This window comes from Kogia breviceps, chromosome 15, assembly GCF_026419965.1.
Source record: "Kogia breviceps isolate mKogBre1 chromosome 15, mKogBre1 haplotype 1, whole genome shotgun sequence".
Lineage (NCBI taxonomy): Eukaryota > Metazoa > Chordata > Mammalia > Artiodactyla > Physeteridae > Kogia > Kogia breviceps.
Genome location: NC_081324.1, coordinates 13250934 through 13266454, shown reverse-complemented (window position 1 = coordinate 13266454; position 15521 = coordinate 13250934). Strand labels below are relative to the sequence as shown.

The 15521-nt window shown below is 41.7% G+C and overlaps 1 protein-coding gene across 12 annotated transcripts in view; it reads right to left on the bottom strand.

Moving 5' to 3' along the window:
- RNF152 (ring finger protein 152) overlaps nt 1-15521 on the bottom strand; it is a 79672-nt gene that overhangs the window by 22009 nt on the left and 42142 nt on the right. The window contains exon 1 of one of the 12 annotated variants that reach the window (XM_067014812.1): nt 12534-12664. The exons of the other annotated variants lie outside the window; for them this stretch is intronic. The gene's annotated coding sequence lies outside the window, so the exon portion shown is untranslated. Of the gene's footprint in view, nt 1-12533; nt 12665-15521 lie in introns of those variants that run through there. 12 annotated transcript variants of the gene reach the window in all.

Here is a 15521-nt window from a genome sequence, read left to right as displayed (position 1 = left end):
GGCAGGGGTTCCGCTGAAAGGGAAAGATGGGCGAGGCTGGAATGAAGGCCATGAGGATGGAGGAAAAGGGAAGAGAAAATGAAGAGGACTAGGAGGTAGGATGGAAGTAGAGAGAGAGGTGGGGGGAGACCAAGGGAGGAATGAGGGAAAGATCCCCAGTCTCCGGTTCAGACCACTCGATGGAGGTAGCATTTTTGAGGAGAGTGGCTCTGATGAAAAGCAGCGAGGGGTCTGAAGGTTACAGAGATGACCCAATACTCTCTGCATCTTGAAATTTTCTAACTACTGAAGTCCTGACTTCCATGTGAAACTTAGACGGAAACTAGCTTTACTGCATACTTTTATTTATATGAAGTTATATTTCACCTGGCCAATTATTAGACAACAAAGAAATAGGTATTTTCATTAATAGGCCCTCAAGAAAAAATGAAGGTGGGGGAAGAGAACTATGAATCACAAATGTTTAAGTCTGAATTAATCAGTAAGGATTAATCACAAATCACAAATGTTTAAGTTTCTAGAGATTAAACCTTAGCAGTTTAAACCTCCCATTCTTCGCACCTCTGAAAAGCTACAGTAAAATATTTATAAGGGGTTGTGCGAGGCCAGAGTGATTATTATTAGATCATCACATTGTCAAATAAGGACTATCTCTGGGCCCCCAGCCACTTCTTGCCTCATAAATTCCTTTCTCAATCAACACCGGGCTGTGATAGAATCAACGCAGGGAAATGCTTAGATCCACCACCTCTCCCTTGGTTACTTATTCATCGGAGCGCGTTCTTCCTCTGTAAACAGACACATCTTTAGATGGTTCACAGCAGGCACTCCTTTATTAAATGACACCACGTTAAAGTGTACACCTACTCTCTTTTTATCTCAACTAAAATAATTCAACTTTCCAAGGAGCCCCAAATTGAAATGTGAGGTTATGGATTATCCAAATCTTTATATCTAAGACCGTGCACAAAGCACTTAAGCTGGCTCCAAGGAAAAAAATTAAGCATTTTAGGACACAATGTTCCCCCTACTCTCACCAAGTACCCTCAAAGCAAAAAACACTGTAAAAATACAGGCTCTATGTCAGATTTAAAAAAAGATTCATTTTATTTAAAAACATTACGTATAAATGACTTCTGTTTAAAAAAAAAAGCTTTCTTGTTTAATATTAAAGCTTAAAGGTCCCATCATCAAATAAGGAGCAATTTACTTCCAAAACCTTTTTTAAAATTATGTAACCTTTTTAGAATATTAATACATATTCTAAATATTGCATGTGTGTGGGGGGATATATATGTGTCATGATCTGTTAGTATATTTTTCTATATAGGCCACATAAGATCCAATTCATTTTTTTGAAAATAACAGACGGACAATTCTTACATCTTAAACTGGTTTTGTTACAGAATTATTGCAATTTTATCTCCAACACATCAAATACATTCAATTTTAGGGGAAGTAAAATATTTAGTTTTTAAAATAAATTTATTTATTTTTATTTATTGTTGGCTGTGTTGGGTCTTCATTGCTCTGCCCAGGCTTTCTCTAGTTGTGGCGAGCGAGGGCTACTCTTTGTTGCGGTGCGCAGGCTTCTTATTGCTGTGGCTTCTCTTGTTGCGGAGCATGGGCTCTAGGTGCGCGGGCTTCAGTAGCTGTGGCTCACGCACTCAGAAGTTGTGGCACACGGGCTTAGTTGCTCTGCGGCATGTGGGATCTTCCCAGACCAGGGCTCGAACCCATGTCCCCTGCACTGGCAGGCGGATTCTTAACCACTGTGCCACCAGGGAATCCCGAAGTAAAATATTTAAGTCATATTTTTAAACAATTGATAGTCAGAATATCTGAATTAATCAGTAATGACCAACACTTAAGAATAACTTCTACCAACGCCTTTCACAATATCCTTTTTGGATGGAATAAAGTCATGCTAAAGTATTTTGGATTTGAATAAGTAGGGAAGTTGGTATTGTTATTCACAATATGTGGATATTTGATTTTTTTTAAGTACACATGTATAGACATTATCGAACTAAAACTACTTAAAACATTAAAAATATGTATCTTTATAGTACAGAATACTTATTTTCCAAAGCTAGCAGTTCAGTTAAATAAAGTAATTGATAAGTCTTATTTGGTGAAAATTGCTATCCCAATTCAGTAAGCCAAATACATTTCCCAAATAGCCATGTACTATCCTGTTAACTTAAGTCTATTTAATCTACCAATAACTTACTGAGTTTCAGCTTTCATTTCATTTGTGAAAAAAATTCTCAATAACTCATCTTTCTTAGAATAGTCATAAAATGTATCTAAAAACAGGAAGTTAATATTTTTTTAATTACCCAAACTCTATCTTTGAGTTTAAAAGTCTGATTTAACAAGCATTCACTTTTTAAGTATTGATAGAAAACAAATTAAAATAGAGTCAGGCCAGCCAATAAAACTGATAGGATTTTAGAAGCCACCTCTATATGGAGCCCACCTATATTAGGTCATGCCTGGTATCAAGCATGTGTTTTCAATCACCAAATGGTAATTTTCTATGTCTCACATTGCTGAGCTTTTGTCAGTCTGTTCTTATCTTATGAGTACCTTTAATAACACAGTTAATCTATCGCTGCTTAATTCAAGATATTTTAGCAGAAGAAATGGTAAAGCATATTTCAAATCTCTATGCCAGTTATACTATGGCAGCGAGCTTCCTTGTTCCTGGTTCTACGGTTCTACTAAACTCAATGACTCTTACCACAGAGAAAAGAGCTGTTTCCTTGCTTTATGCATATTATGACACTTTTCATAGAGACATAATAATAGTAGAAATAAAACAACAAATACAGATTTAAATGAAAATGGATGTCTCATCAGCCATTAGCCGATGTAGGTCACAGGAATCAGATGACATTGGTTTGTTGAGATAGCCGGTCTATTTCGGAAAATAATTCTCTAATGCTCTCAAGATATTGAGTAACTTAAAATGAAACAAGGTCGAATTTAACCTACATTAAAGGAGGGAAGAAGTAGCAAAGGCTTACAGAAATTCAAGTCTAAGGTGATTCACAGTGACCCACAGCTACAGCTGCAAATTCAATTCCAGCTTCCCCCAGAACTCCTGTCCTTCAAATGATTGCTTGAATTGTCGCAATTCCTCCATTTTCCAGTCTAATCTGGAATATCAATGAAACCACAGAAGCAGACTCACACACAACACAATTTCCTGAGGAAGTCATTCTACAGCTAACATCACTGAACACAAGTGCTGTCTATTAGTCTAGTCCGTTTGTTTTTCTTTAGCTGATGGGAAACATTCCGAGGGCTCTCAGGGCCAAAAGGACTACACATTTTTAAAATGCCATCTATCCCTGAAGCTGGATTATAATAAGCAGATAAAGAGACAGGAACATCGTGGAAACAATTTGAAAAGATTTTTCTTTCTGTCCATCAATCCATCATCCAGGTGACCCTTCCCAATTATGGCTACTTTCATAATCTGATTGCCTTTTGCATTAAAAAAAAAATCAGCTTTAGCCACAAGATAAAATATCAAATACACTGGGAACACCAACTCCTTTTATCTTGAATGTACTTAGCAAAACACTAATGCAAAACTGCTCTGTTCCACAAATCAGCAAGTCATCATTCATGTGATCAACCATCCAATGATTTATTTAACACCCGCTATGCACCAGGCACTGGAGCAGATGATGTGGCCTGTGGTTACCTATCCAATCTTCTTTTTGTCATGCCCTGGTTCGAAGCCCACACTCTAGCCACTTTGAGGCACTTACACTTCTCTAAAAGTAATGTGCCTCTCTCACCGCTAACTAAGCCTTTTGCACGCACATCATTCTCTTAGCTTGGGATGCTGTCCCTCCCATTTTTAGTATGGAAAAATTCAGCCCAAATGTCCATCACCAACTCCAAGAAGGCTCCCCTCATCCCTCTAGCTGGGTTAGATGCCACTAGTATGTTCTCTAAGGACCCCTTTCTATAATGATCATATTCTATTTACTTGTGTCTCCCCCATTGGAAAGTGAGTTCCTTAAGGGCAAAAACCTACACATACCCCATATTTGGCCAACCGAGGGGTTCAGTGGCCTCCTCTTTACCTGCTGTCTCCTCCAACCAAAATGAATACCCTAAGGACAGGATCTGGTCTGTCTTGTAGTCTTTCCTTAGTACCTAAGCAATGACCGGCATTCAGTAAGTGCTCAATAAATGCTTGTAGAATGAATGAAAACTGATAGAAACCAGGCCATTTTTGAAAAATTAAGGATATATGGTCACCAGTATTTGTAGGCAATTCAGAAATCATGAGCATGATTAGATTCATGCATTTAACAGTATGCTTTCATTTACCTCTTCCCAGAATAGTAAGTTCATTAAAGGAAAGAGTTACTACGTTGGTAACTAAACTTAGACGTTAAACTAGTACTTCGACAAAATAATTTGAATCTATGCCTCATAAAGTCCACTGGAGGCTGAGCAAATCAGTGCCTGTGGGGTTTGGTTCCAAGGTTAATATCTGTAAAAAGCTCCCTGGGTGATTGTGATGTCAACTGAGGGTTGAGAGCCACTGATAATTCCTTATTCTAACTAAAAAGGGCTCTAATAATCTACCCCCAAACAGGCACTCTGGAACACTGCTCTTGAGAGAACAAATCAGTAGGAGGGGAATGCGTCATTATCTAATAAAGCTACTTATGATTTTACCTTCTACTCAGTAATTCCACTTCTAAGTATTCACTCTGAAAATACACCTCCATAAATACAAAATAACATGTTCACAGTAATTCATTCATTTCACCATTATTTGCAATAGCAATATGCTGGAGAACAAATAATCTAATTCCCATTCATCGAAACTAATTGATTTCTACTCCCCCAATGAGTAGCATGTGGTCGTACAAAAGAATGAGAAAGGGCTTCCCTGGTGGCGCAGTGCTTGAGAGTCCGCCTGCCCATGCAGGGAACACGGGTTCGTGTCCCACTCTGGGAAGATCCCACAAGCCGCGGAGTGGCTGGGCCCGTGAGCCATGGCCGCTAAGCCTGCGCGTCCGGAGCCTGTGCTCCGCAATGGGAGAGGCCACAGCAGTGAGAGGCCCGCGTACCGCAAAAAAAAAAAAAAAAAAAAAAAAAAAAAAAAAAAAAAAAAAAAAAGAGGATCTGTGACTCCACAGTGATACTCAAAGGAAAAAACATACAGGAAGAGAAGGGGGAAATTAAGAGAGGAATTGAGGAGGGGGGGTACTTTTTAAATTGACAAACGCTGGTTTACAGATGAATAAAACGATTGATTAAACTTAAAAAACACTGTTTTGCCATCTCCAATGTAGGAATGATTTAGGCAAAGATCATCAATAGATACTAAAAATCATTGGATGAAATGCTTATTGAAAGGCAGGATATTTACATGCCTCAAAGTATCGGCTCACAGACTGCTTATTAAATGCTAAAGAGGAAAGTCATCCTTACAATGTGCAGATCAGGGAGATATCACCTTAATCAAGTCGAATTTAGCATAATTAGCACACCCACAATGCAGACTGATGCGTCATCGTCCTCCTGCAGTGACGCAGGGAAATATTGCTAAATATTGCTGTGCCAAAATACTCATTTTGAACTTCACCATGAGGGAACAAGATATGTAGGGCTGGTATGGGCTCCTCAAAACTGTCAATTGAGTGGAAAGGCAAACAAAGGCAAGGAGGCTGTTCCAGATCATAAGAGACTAAGGAGACATAGTAACTAAATCCGATGCATGATCTTTGATGTGATCCAGGATTGAGGTGGGGGAAAACTCTACCGTGATAAAGGACATTTTTGAGCATGGACGGTATATTAGATGACATTACTGACTTAATGGTGAATTTCTTAACTGTGATGATGTGACTTTGCAGGAGAATGTCCTTGTTCTTGGGAGATACATGCTCGAAGTATTCCAAGGTGAAGGGTCATCATGCTGCAAATGTGGTGAAACATTAAAACTCATCTCCATTCCACCTGTTTAGTCAGTCCTTCTATTTCTAAGATTATAGGTGAGAGAAAGCCTCAATACAGCTAAAGCAAATCTCTCACACTTGTAGAAAAGCTGTCAATTGCCCTTTAAAAACTTGCATGAGGGGCTTCCCTGGTGGCTCAGTGGTTGAGAGTCTGCCTGCCGATGCAGGGGACACGGGTTCGAGCTCTTGTCTGGGAAGATCCCACATGCCGCGGAGCAACTAAGCCCGTGCGCCACAACTACTGAGCCTGCGCGTCTGGAGCCTGTGCTCCGCAAAGGGAGAGGCCGTGACAGTGAGAGGCCCGCGCACCGCGATGAAGAGTGGCCCCCGCTCGCCGCAACTGGAGAAAACCCTCGCACAGCAACGAAGACCCAACACAGCCAAAATAAATAAATAAATTATTTTTTAAAAAAAACAAAAAACTTCCATGAGGACCTACAAAAATAAAACTCCTTGACTGTTATGGGCTGAACGGTGTCTCCCCACCTCCCTCCCCCTCCCCCTAGATTCCAGCATCCAAGTCCTAACCCTCAGTACTTCAGAGTGTGACTATATTTGGAGACAGGGCCTTTAAAGAGGTGATTCAGGTAAAATGAGACCATTAGGGTGGCCCGAATCCAATGTGACTATGTCCTCAGAAGAAGGGAAAATTGGGGCACAGACAGATATTTTGAAGAGCATGTGAAGACACAGGGGAAAGATGGCCACCTACAAGCCAAGGAGAGAATCCTCCAGAGAAACCAACCCTGAGGGCGCCTTGATCTTCGGCTTAGCCTCCAGAATTGTGAGAAAATCAACTTCTGTTGGTCAAGCCACCCAGTCGGTGCTTCTGATTACGGCAGCCTGAGCAAAGTCGTACACTGACTTGGTGCTTTTCTTGATTAATTTTCTCTTTTGCCAGGCACAGTTCCTGGCTCTCATTGCCCAGAGGCACTCTTCTCTCCAGGACTCCTCAGAGGTGGCACACGAGGTCCTTCGATCTGGCCCCCATTAATCACACCGGCCCCATCTCCCACCCCCACCCCCTCCCCAGGCTCCAGGACACACTCCAACTCCTGGTTTCTCACCTCTGTGCCTTTCTTTGAAGAAACACACACACTGTTCCTCCTGACTTGAAGGTATCTCTCCACAACCCTTACAAAGTTGAAGGTTCCCTCCTCCCCAGCTCCTCAGCCCTTTGTCAGCCCCTATTAAACTCCTTCCCATGATGCATTAAGACTACTTGTTCACTCAAAGTTCTCACCTCAAGACTCTGGTTCCCCTAGAGCAGGAAATATGTGTTCTTTATCTTTGTAAAGCACAGCATTTAAGCACATGCTAGGCATTCGTATCTTCTGTGAATTAAGTTACCATGAAATACAAACAATCCTATACAGTCAATTTCAGACTCTTTTGGCTTTTCACTTATTTGGCATGTTCAAGGGACCAGAGCATCATCACAAAAAGGACTCTAAAGATCAGCCCTGTCACCAAAGGCAGAAGAGTAATACTTAAATCCTCCCATCAGCCTGTACTTGGAGCCAGCCAGATTTTCATTAGCATTAACAGAAATGAATCTCAGAGAACTGAGATTAAGCGAAATGTACCTCAATGTGAGCTTAAAGCAACCTCTCTTTCTAGAATAAACTGCTGTAATCCTTCTGAAGTCCCCGGCAAACCACCCCTCCTGCCCAACTTGGCCCCAAAGCATCTATGGATAGCCACGGAGCGTCCCCAAATGGCACTGACATTCATGGCGAGGAAGCGATGGAAGAGCCACCATTTACCAGGATGGCACTGGAGGGTCCAGCAAAGGACAGCACATAGATTGCTGCACGTCTGCTGTTCAAAGCCCCTCTCAAGGTCCCTGCTTTCACCTCCACATCCAGATCTATCAAAGTCTTAGACCCACCCTTTTCTCAGGACTCAACTCCTTGCCCCCCATTTACTTACTCCCCTCCTGGGGAACCCTTGGCATTACATAGCCTTTTATAGGCAGATGCTCCTTTATCCTAAACTGACAATTTCCCGTTTGCTCCTTCCTCCTTGTCCCTCCTGGAACCTGCTTGTCTGATAAAGACAACACAATGTCCCAATCCACCTTCAACCTCCTCACTTGTCTGCAGTCGGAGCTGAACTTTGCACCACCTTACACAACTTCAATAAACACGAATACCCGTAGGACCTCACATTGTTGCAAAAAACAAATAACTACCCCCCTCCCCAAACCACTTGAAAGTAAGTTGCAGACTTGAGGTTCCATTACTCTTGTATACTCAAAGTATTTCCTATTTAACTGAAGTAGGACCATTAAAATCAGGAACTTAACACTGGTACACTACCACAGACTTCATTCAGATTTCACCAAATATCCTAATAATGCAAAGGGATAGAATCCAGAGTCACATGCTGTATTTACTTGTCATGTTTCTTCATTCTTCCTCAATCTGGAACTGTTCCTCAGTCTTCCCTGACTTTTATAACCTTGACAGTTTGAAGATTACCATAAGTTATTTTGTAAAATATCCCTAAATTTGAGTTTGTCTGATGTTTTCTCATGAAGAAATTCAGGTTTCCTTTTTTTTTTTTTTTTTTTGGCAGGGGAGAGGGGAGATATTACAGAAACAGTGTTGTAATTTCCTCCTTCTATCTTAGCAAGTGATTGTGTTACAGTAACTTGATCACTTGTGTCTCCCAGGTTTCTCCAAGGTAAAGTGACTCCTTAATCCCTCTCTCTTTTGTATTTAACGAATACTGGGTGGGCCAAAAAGTTCGTTCTGGTTTTGCATCACAGCTAACAAAAACCCGAACGAACTTTTTGGCCAATCAAATATTTTGTGGAGATAGCCTGAGACTATGTAAATCCTGTTCCTTATCAAGCTTTCAGCCACTAATTTTAGCACACTTTAACACCTGAATTAACCATTACGTGATGACTGCCAGTGATGCTTTTTAATTCTACCTTTTATTCTACATTACTGGACATTCTACAGAAGACAGAATGTCCTCTTTTCCTTATTTATTTTATTCATATTAGTATGGGTTCATTGATTTTATATTATTTAATGAATTATGGTCCATTACCGCTATATTTATTTTGATGCTGAAAACCACCCAGGTTTGGCTGTTGGGAGCTCCATCAACCTGGCTGCTATGTCCTTCTGACATGCCCCACCATTCTTTGAGCACTTCCTTACTTTGTGGCACAAAAAGGTGCTTTAGGCTCATCTTATGGTTCCCCTTCCTCAGGCCCAGAATCAGATTTCTCCAAGGAGCCCATTCCTTTTAGTTGCAGAATGGTATTTAGAAACGAAGATCTGGCTTATAGATGTGCTCATGGCCATTGGATATTGCTACTCTCAGGCCCTGTAAGTGGACACAGCTAGGAAATATATGTAACCTCTGAGCTCCCCTGGAATGTCTAAAGTTTTGCTCCTATGAAGTAGAAAAGCCTCAACATCAGTAAAATCTCCTAGAATCCTACAACTTGAACTGGTCTGTATTTTCTTCATAACCCACAACCCCAAGGAGCTAAGTCTACAGAGTGGGGTCCTGTCTCTCACAGCTCTTCCTCCTCCCTCCTCTTCCAAAGCCTCACACTCTGGTCTGGAAGCTCCTAGTTCCATCTGATGAGTCATCCTTGGTCTCTCTCCTAGTCATATACTGTTTGCCTCTAACTTCTTGGCTTCATAGGTAGACTTTCAGAGTCCCTGGGTCCCAGGCAGCCCAAGAGCCAGGCTTGCCCTGAACACAACTCCATTCCAGCTCCCAGAACCCAGGACCCCAGGGACCTGTTTGTTCCAGTGGAGAACACCCCCATGGAAAATCAGCACCAAAAAGTATTTAAATACTTAATTGTAGTCCATCTTAGCCATCCATTTATCTCTAATGGATTAAAAAATAGTTTTAGATTGTGAAGCAAAGTGATTTGTACCTTTTTGGGTTTGTGAGGATTATTTTTGTCCCAAGGTCAAAATATCTGTCCCAAGGTCAGATAGTCCTGCATTTTTAAGCTTTTCTTTCTCTGCCTCTGACACCACAGTTTTCTAAAAGCACCATTGTTATTCCTCCCTCTACTGATCTGCACAGCTTCCATCCCCAGAAGCATGTGTCCATCTAGGTAAACTTGACATGACATACAAATCGTCTGGTCCTAATACCTACTGTAGGAGCCTGATAGAGGGTAAAGAATACCCACAGAATACATGAAACAGCCACATTCATAGGAAAGGCGATCAGAAGTCAGCCTCAGTCCATTTTAGATTCTGTCTTCTGCCTTTTAGAAATTCCTACAGGGCTCTATACATGATGGATATTTAATAACATTGTCAGGCTAACTAGCAGTGATTTCTAGTGGGTACCCATAAAAAGTCATTACAAAGTCCTATAATTTTGGACCTTTAGGCTTTCATTTTTCCAAGGTGGGAGAGGCATGTAATAAATATCTCCAGAACCACAATGTGATATGACAATAGCTATTAAGGCTCAAAGAACCAATATCCATGAAGTAGTCCCTTATCCATTAATAATAGTTATAAAATGTCATATCCTATAGCTAGGCTGTGCTGCAAATCTTATAGTCTTTATTTAAGCATAAATAAATGAGCACAAGCTGGGTCTGACTTTTATTGGTGTAAAGTAGTGAGATCTTCGTAACCATCACTTCAAACATGAATCCATGAATTCTGAGTCAAGGCCTTCCTTTTCTAGCCTAATGAAGCTCAGCGATTCTGAGAAAAACAGAAAAGCAGATTCTGAGAAAGTGATGAAGGGTGCAGACCCCTCCATCTCTGAGAGGGTAGAGATGCAGAAAAATACACATAAGCACACAAACAGAATTGTGCCTATAACTTCATGGAGTTTGACCACCAAAGCCCCAGATGGAGAATGCCCTAGGCCATTACTTCTCAAACTTTAATGTGCCAGTGAATCACCAATGAATCACCAATGCTGCTTTGAGTGGCAAAGTTCTAGAATAGAAGTTAACACACTTTTTCTGTACAGGGAGAGATGGTAAACACTTTAGGCATTGTGGGTCTTACTGTATCTGTTATCACTACTCAACTCTGCCATCCGAGCAGGAAGCAGCCATTTACAATATGCAAGCGGACGGACGTGTCTGTGTTCTAATAACACTTGATTTACAGCGACAGGAGGCAGGCTGGATTTGGCCCGAGGACTACTCTGGAAGGTATCGCTTCAAAGTCAGCACAAGGACTATAATAGCAAATCACAAAACTCAGGTCACTTCTGATATTTTTAAGGGCTCACATTCATTTTTACCACAAATTTTGTCATATTCACTCTGTTATTTACTTACCCAGAAATTCCCATTACTGCATTTTTCCCTACTGAACAATTTGTTATGAGCAAGCCATTGTTCCATTTTTCAACCAACACAATGAAGATCAGAATAATTCCACGTTATAAACATTTCCTGAAAGGGCTTTTGCAGCCTAGTTTTCTGACTCTCAGCCAAGTTTTATTAATTGACAGCTGACCACACACATGATGCAAAAGCAGAGCACAATCTTTCGTGTTCCAAGCTGCCTATGTCTCTCCTGGAGGCCGCCGTCATTTCTTTAACAAGCCTAGCAGCTGTCAGACTCAGGCCAAGAGTCACAAGGGCTTTGTTTCCCTAGAGACTTATTTTCACAAAAGTTAGGACTCACAGGAGGTGCTTCTCTGGCTGATCCTTCCTTCATGGTAAGAGGTCCGATGCTTGCCACGAGTGCCTTCCTGGGTCAGCAAGTGTCACCCAGTCACTTTCTGTTTCCCGACTCGGTTCTGGCAGTACCCATCAACCACAACCGCCTAACTCCCCAGAATCGATGTGATAGAACGGTTTTCCTCCCAAGTGTCCTGCATTTTAAAGCTCAGGCCTGGCCACGCGCCTGGCGACCTGCTCTATGGGAAGGATGTTAGAACGGCCCACGTGGGCTTGTACCAGGGGAATGTGGATAACCACTTCTGAGTGATTGGGAAAACTATTTTCTTTACAACTCATGCAGATACCCACAGAAAAACCAGCTCCAGCTAGAAATGATTTAAGTCCACGGTGTATTTCTAGCCATTTCCACTGGTTTCTCAATCAAGCCTCACCAAACTAGATGTCAACTTTCTTCAGGATTGCAGCTATGGTATAAAACTCTATATGGGGGGGCTCCCCTGGTGGCGCAGTGGTTGAGAATCCGCCTGCCGATGCAGGGGACGCGGGTTCGTGCCCCGGTCCGGGAGGATCCCACATGCCGCGGAGCGGCTGGGCCCGTGAGCCGTGGCCGCTGAGCCTGCGCGTCTGGAGCCTGTGCTCCGCAACGGGAGAGGCCACAGCAGTGAGAGAGGCCTGCGTACCGAAAAAAACCAAAAAAAACAAAAAACCCTATACGGTATTCTAGGCGTCTAAAAAGCACAGTGAAACTCTACAGAGCACAAATGTTATCATTTTGTATGAGAGTCAAAGTCAAATTCATAGCAAACTTCTTTTATAAAATCCCAACTAATGGGAATTTAGTTATCAGTAACAGAACACTGGAAATCATAAAAATGATAACCTACTGCCATCCTTCACGTGGCAAAGGGCATCCATCGCCTCGATCTGGTGCAGTAAAGCCACACTCCCTCTGGTGGGTTCCACGCACTTGTTTCATCGTTCGTGTGTGAGAAGTGTATTCGGGTCTGCAGTGTATTCATGCACAGCACGTTTCACCTAGAAGGTCAGATTCTTTTTCTAAGTACTAGCCCAAATGATCCAACAAATTATTTATCTTACATCTATCCAGTAACTCTGAGGGTTATGAGAGAAGAAAAGTAATGAAAGCATGGGTCTGTAGGCCATATGTGCTTAAAAATTGTACCTCCATCGAGGGCAATAAGATGCAGTGAAACTTGATTTCTCAAGGGAACATGCAAAATGCATTTTATCCTAGTCCTTAAAGGCTCTGATGAACTTTAGATATTCACAATGGCCTTGCAAAAAGGCATTTATTCACCTACTCACCCTAGTGACAAACAATTTATGTAGGGCAAATAAGAAAGTGCCTATTTCATTCCTTTTATTCCCTCCGTTCCTCCAAGGGACCGACCATAAGTGAATCTGAGGGTAGAAAAATGTTGGTGACACTATAGGATATTTATGCTAAGAGGGAAGATGGGTTAAGATGATTTTCTTATTCATTTATAGACGTGACAGCTTTGGCTGTGCTCTAGAAGAAGGGAAAGGCTAGGGAGGTAAGATAAAACTCGGTTAAACAATGACGATGGCTCAGAGTGCCAGATCTGTTGCCAAGTTCACACACCAGCCCCACACCAGCTAGGCGTACAGTGCATGCCATTCAGGCCACCACTCAAACTGACTGGGCCACGCAGACGCTTTTGTGCTAGGAAACATCCACCTTTCGTCTAATTAGGTGCTGAAATTTGATGTTTAGAGTCACAAAAGTTTCTTCCCTTACAACAGATTTTGGGAGTTTTTCTATCGCCTCATCTCACATGGGTAGATACATTCATTCGTATTTTCAGACGTTGCTCAGTTTAGGTGACTACCCTCTAAAGCACTCCCCAGTCTTCGAGAAACTGTCTTCCCATAACAGAGGTAGCTCGGCTGACAGTCCTCCCAATTAAAACCATCTCCTAATAATCATTTGCATGTGGTGGACCTGACTGTAAGCCCACTCAAAAATTTAGCCAACACACGATTTCATGAGTCTCAGTCCAGCCATGCTGGCTCTTGTCCTTGGCTTCTTCCTAACCTTAAAAAAAAAATCCTCAGATTATTTTGGAAAGTGGCTACAATATCATGAAATGAAAAACTCAAAAGGAGGGTAGAGTCAAGATGGCGGACTAGGAGGACACGGAATTCACGTCTCCGCACAACTAGGGCACCTACCTGGCACTGGTGGGGGAACACAGGCACCTAAGGGGATGGGAGGAACCCACAGCGACCAGTTGTTTCAAATTACACTTTTATTTTTCCTAATATATTTTTTATCTAATTTATTTTTTAATTCTTTGATATTGTACTGCTTCCTTCCTTCTTCCTTCTTTCTTTCTTTCCTTCTTTCTCTTTCTTTCTTTCTTTCTCTTTTTGCCATGCCACACAGCTTGTGGGATGTTGATTCCCAGGCCGGAGGTTGGGCCCGAGCTCCTGTGGTGGAAGCTCTGAGTCCAAACTGCTGGGCTAACAGAGAACCTCAGACCCCAGGGAATATTAATCAGAGTGAGGTCTCCTGGAGGTCCTCATCTCAGCACCAAGACCCAGCTCTATCCAACTGCCTGCAAACTCAAGTGCTGAACACCTCAGGCCAAACAACTAGTAAGACACGAATACAGTCCCATCCTTTAAAAAAATAATGAAAGAAAGAAATGACAAAAAAAATATGTTACAGACAAAGGAGCAAGGTAAAAACCTACAAGACCAAATAAATGAAGAAGAAATAGGCAACCTACCTGAAAAATAATACAGAGTAATGACCAAAATCTCAGAAACAGAATGGAGAAAGTACAAGAAACATTTAACAAGGATCTAGAAGAACTAAAGAGCAAACAAACAGTGATGAACAATACAATAACTGAAATTAAAAATACTCTAGAAGGAATCAATAGCAGAATAACTGAGGCAGAAGAATGGATAAGTGAGCTGGAATATAAAATGGTGAAAATTACTGCCAGGGAGCAAAATAAAGAAAAAAGAATGAAAAGAATTGAGGGGCTTCCCTGGTGGCGCAGTGGTTGAGAGTCTGCCTGCTGATGCAGGGGACATGGGTTCGTGCCCCAGTCCGGGAACATCCCACATGCTGAGGAACGGCTAGGCCCGTGAGCCATGGCTGCTGAGCCTGCGCATCCGGAGCCTGTGCTCCGCAATGGGAGAGGCCACAACAGTGAGAGGCCCACGTACCGCAAAAAAAAAAAAAAAAAAAAAAAAAAAAAAAAGAGAGAGAAAAGAATTGAGGACAGTCTCCGAGACCACTAGGGTAACATTAAACACTCCAACATTCGAATTATAGGGGTCTCAGAAGAAGAAAAGAAAAAGAATGGGTCTGAGAAAATATTTGAAGAGGTTATAGTCAAAAACTTCCCTAACATGGGAAAGGAAATAGTCAATCAAGTCCAGGAGGCGCAGAGAGTATCACATAGGATTAACCCAAAGAGAAACATGCTGAGACACATATTAATCAAACTATCAAAAATTAAATACAAAGAAAAAATATTAAAAGCAGCAAAGGAAAAGCAACAAATAACATACAAGGGAATCCCCATGAGGTTAACAGCTGATCGTTCAGCAGAAACTCTGCAAGCCAGAAGGGAGTGGCAGGACATATTTAAAGTGATGAAAGGGAAAAACCTACAACCAAGATTACTCTACCCAGCAAGGATCTAAACAAATTAAAACCTTTACAGACAAGCAAAAGTTAAGAGAATTCAGCACCACGAAACCAGCTTTACAACAAATGCTAAACAAACTTCTCTAGGCAGGAAACCCAAGAGAAGGAAAAGACCTATAAAACAAACCCAAAACAATTAAGAAAATGGTAATAGGAACATACA